The 5000-nt window shown below is 42.3% G+C and overlaps 1 protein-coding gene across 1 annotated transcript in view; it reads right to left on the bottom strand.

The window, feature by feature from the left end:
• LOC135116093 (katanin p80 WD40 repeat-containing subunit B1-like) overlaps window positions 1–5000 on the bottom strand; it is an 80891-nt gene that overhangs the window by 69363 nt on the left and 6528 nt on the right.

Consider the following 5000-nt stretch of genomic DNA (forward strand, 5'->3'; position numbering starts at 1 on the left):
AACAAATGTTGATATATAAATTTTCCCTCTCCTCAGTTTCCTTCCACACCAATTATTATTATTATTATTATTATTATTATTATTATTATTATTATTATTACTGTTACACTTTTTCGTTATTTCGTTTTTTTTTACTTTTCACAATATTTCGTTTCGTTTCATCTTATTTCCTCCTTTTTTTCAATTTTATTTATTTTTTTCACTTCCACGCAATATCCTTCACTTTTTTTCAATTAGTTCCTCTCTCTCTCTCTCTCTCTCTCTCTCTCTCTCTCTCTCTCTCTCTCTCTCTCTCTCTCTCTCGAAAGTGTTGCTGATTTTTCCTTCCTTCCTTCCTTCCTTCAATTGAGCAGGTGGTGAAAGGAGGAGGAGGAGGAGGAGGAGGAGGAGGAGGAGGAGGAGGAGGAGGAGGAGGAGGAGGAGGAGGAGGAGGAGGAGGAGGAAGGTTAAGAGGTGAAGGCTAGGTTCATGAAGACATTTACCTTCTTCCTCCTCCTCCTCCTCTTACTAATCCAGGTCTTCCTTGCCAGTCTCTTCCTTCCTCCGGCCTCCTCCTCCTCCTCCTCCTCCTCCTCCTCCTCCTCCTCCTCCTCCTCCTCCTCCATTCATTAGATTATTATTATTTTAGTTTCTCTTTCTTTTAATGTGTCTTCCTCCTCCTCCTCCTCCTCCTCCTCCTCCTCCTCCTTTTCCTCTTCATCCTCTTCTTCCTCCTCTTCCTTTCCCTCATCTACTAATGATATGCTTTCAAAAGACTGCCCTTCTCCTCCTCCTCCTCCTCTTCCTCCTGCTTCAACTCGTTCTCCTCTTCTAATGATTTGCTTTCCTAACACCTGTCCTCCTCCTCCTCCTCCTCCTCCTCCTCTCTCATTCCTACTCCATGAGCTGTCCTCCTACTTCTCTCTAACTCTTCTTCTTCTTCTTCTTCTTCCTCTTCCAGATACCTCACCTCCTACTATTACTCTTCCTCTTCCTCCACCTCCTACTCTTCCTCCTCCTCCTCTTCCTCTATACTACCATTCCTACCTATAGCCCTCTCCTCCTCCTCCTCCTCCTCCTCCTCCTCCCCCTCCTCCTATCGTTTCCCCAGAACAGGTCGAGAAGGGAGTGGTGGTGGTGGTGGTGGTGGTGGCCTTACCTGTACCACAACCCACACACGCCCACACTCACGCCCACACTCACCTGGGACCCACATTCCTTCCCCCCCACGCCCTCCTTACCTCTCCCTCTCTCCCTCTCTCTCCCCTTCACTCTCCCAGTCACTCTCGCTCCCCACGCTCTCTCTCTCTCTCTCTCTCTCTCTCTCTCTCTCTCTCTCTCTCTCTCTCTCTCTCTCTCTCTCTCTCTCTCTCTAAGTAGTAGTAGTAGTAGTAGTAGTAGTAGTAGTAGTAGTAGTAGTAGTAGTAGTAGTAGTAGTAGTACTGGCAATAATAATAATAATAATAATAATAATAATAATAATAATAATAATAATAATAATAATAATAATAATAATAATAATAAAATTATAACTCCTTACAGTGACATCATGAGGTGTAACAGAACATGGCGTCACTGTGGTCAAGGAGGAGGAGGAGGAGGAGGAGGAGGAGGAGGAGGAGGAGGAGGAGGAGGAGGAGATATAAAATGGACATAAATGATAAGGAAAATATTGATGAACAGAGAGAGAGAGAGAGAGAGAGAGAGAGAGAGAGAGAGAGAGAGAGAGAGAGAGAGAGAGAGAGAGAGAGAATAAAAGACGAACGGTGGAGTAAAACTGATTATGCGGGTATATACGAGTACAACTCTCTCTCTCTCTCTCTCTCTCTCTCTCTCTCTCTCTCTCTCTCTCTCTCTCTCTCACTCTCGTTATTTCCTCAAACTTTTCTTTTTACGATCAACGGAAACTAATATTTTTTTCCGGAATATTTGAACGACTCGTTTTCTTTCCCTATAGAATAAATTTGATTACTTTTTCATTATTATTATTATTATTATTATTATTAGTAGTAGTAGTAGTAGTAGTAGTAGTAGTAGTAGTAGTAGTAGTAGTAGTAGTAGTAGTAGTGACAGCATTATTATTCTCTTTTACTTCTGCTGTTGCTGCTGCTACTACTACTACTACTACTACTACTACTACTACTACTACTACTACTACTACTACTACTACTACTTCTACTACTACTACTACTACTACTACCACATACCTTTTATAATTCCGGAATGAGAAAGAGAGAGAGAGAGAGAGAGAGAGAGAGAGAGAGAGAGAGAGAGAGAGAGAGAGAGAGAGAGAGAGAGAGAGAGAGAGAGAGAGAGAGAGAGATTAAAAACAGTTTGATAACACTTATTCTGTGTGTGTGTGTGTGTGTGTGTGTGTGTGTGTGTGTGTGTGTGTGTGTGTGTGTGTGTGTGTGTGTGTGTGTGTGTGTGTGAATATAATCTTCGTAACGACTTTTCTTCACCACCACCACCACCACCTTCACCCCCACCACCACCACCACCACTACCACCACCACCACCGCAACCATCATCACCACCACCACCACAATCACCATGAAATATTATCAAAAGCAGCGCCATCTTTTATTCCTCTTCTTCTTTTTCTCCTCCTCCTCCTCCTCCTCCTCCTCCTCCTCCTCCTCCTCCTCTTCTTCCTCCTCCTCCTCCTCCTGTCATTTTTCCAAGATTATCCTTCTTTGCTATAATTTTTCCTCCTTTCCTCTTTCCCTTGCCTTTTATTTTCTTTCTTTCCTTCTTTTCTTCCTCCGTGTTTTGTCTTCCTCCTCGTTCGTTATCCCTCCTCCTCCTCCTCCTCCTAGTCTTCCTCTATTATCTCCATCTCCTCCTCGTCCTTCTCCTCCTCCACCTGCTCCTCCATTATCTTCATCTCCTCCTCCTCCTCCTTATCCTCCTCCTCCTCCACAACAATTGCAACCAACACGTCACATACCCAAAAGTTTGTGGCAAATTAACGTCACACACACACACACACACACACACACACACACACACACACACACACACACACACACACACACACACACACACACACACACACAAAGTTTCCTTTCTATTCAAATTCCTTCAGTTTATTAACATTTTACTGGTGGTGGTGGTGGTGGTAATAATAATAATAATAATAATAATAATAATAATAATAATAATAATAATAATAATAATAATTTGAGTGTAGTTTCTCTCTCTCTCTCTCTCTCTCTCTCTCTCTCTCTCTCTCTCTCTCTCTCTCTCTCTCTCTCTCTCTCTCATTACACGTGGAACTACATAACACACACACACACACACACACACACACACACACACACACACACACACACACACACACACACACACACATCAAAATTCTCCTCACGAAAGGTTACTGCTGTTTTTGTCCTGTACTCACTCACACACACACACACACACACACACACACACACACACACACACACACACACACACCCTTGTCTTACATCAACCCTTCATTGCATAATATTGCGTAGTTAAGATGATGGTGATGACTGCTGATGGCGATGATGGCGGTGATGATGAAGGCCGTGTTGTGTTTTGTGATGATAATTAGTTACATAACAATCTGTACCAAACGGCGGCTCTTGTTTACAGAGAAATATCAATAGTTTTTCATTCTGTCTAAGACCTAACTTAATCTTACCTAACCTAACCTAATTTAACCTAACATAACCTAACTTGACTTAACCTAACCTAACCTAACCTAACCTGACTTGACTTAACCTAACCTAACCTAACCTAACCTAACCTCACTTAACCTAACCTAACCTAACCTGACTTAACCTAACCTAACCTGACTTAACCTAACCTAACCTAACCTAACCTGACTTAACCTAAACTAACCTAACCTAACCTAACCTGACTTAACCTAACCTAACCTAACCTAATCTATTCAAGTTAGCATTCTACGGGACCCTTAACGAAAATCCTACCCCTACACATTAACAGGGAGGAAGGAAGGTGTTTTTCAAAGGATATTATACATTGTACATGACCCACAGCACTTAAAGAAAGGGTTAGAGATTAAAGCAATGTGGTTAATTTGAGAACACCAAGCTATCCTCACCATAACAAGGCCACTTCACCACGAGGACACTGCTTCACCATCCTGACATCACACCATCACAATAAGATCAAATAAGGAGTAACATGAAATAAAAGTAACAGAAATAAAGTAAATTGGTGTACTTAAAAAAAAAAGTGGGAGGAATGCAAGGTAAGGATGTAACACAAACGAGGATAAGACAGTGGGCGGTCCGGTCGTCACCACCACCACCACCACCACCACTACTACTACACTCGCCAACGACTCATTCCCTTATAAAGTAACTCACATTCCTGCCTACTCTGATTTCCATACTTCACTCCGCGTTCTGAAAGGGAAGCTGGACAGGGTGAGGCGAGGCGAGGCGAGGCGAGGCGGGGCGAGGCGAGGCGAGGGGAGGGGAGGCAGCAAGAGGCGGAGTTGAGTATTCCTAAACACTTGACTACCATCGTAATTATCTTATCAAATGTACTGTACCTAATTTATCAACCTTAATCAAATCGTAACTATAGGTAATTTATCATACTTCATCATACGTAACTACTTTGTCTGTAGCAGTGAAATTATTGGAGTTTTTCAAGTTTTTTTCTTTAATGTGGTAGCATAACAAGGATTCTGCATCATCGTTACCAGAAACACCTATGAGAAACAGACTAATAATCTCTGCATCCTTTGAAGACAGTACTGGTAAGACAAGATATGCAAGGATACAAGATTAAGGTACGAGAGACTGCTGCGGCGCCACTCGTTGTGTTATTAAGAGTGAACCTATCGCGTAAACTGGTAAAACTGGCCACAAGTGTTAGTAAAAGGTTGGTGCCAGTTATCATCCTACATACACCACCACCACCACCACTACTGCTACCGCCACCACCACCACCACCACTACCAAAACAATAATAATAATAATAAATCAGTTTTTTTTAATGAAGGAAAGCAATAATATCAT

This window comes from Scylla paramamosain, chromosome 30, assembly GCF_035594125.1.
Source record: "Scylla paramamosain isolate STU-SP2022 chromosome 30, ASM3559412v1, whole genome shotgun sequence".
NCBI classification, from domain to species: domain Eukaryota; kingdom Metazoa; phylum Arthropoda; class Malacostraca; order Decapoda; family Portunidae; genus Scylla; species Scylla paramamosain.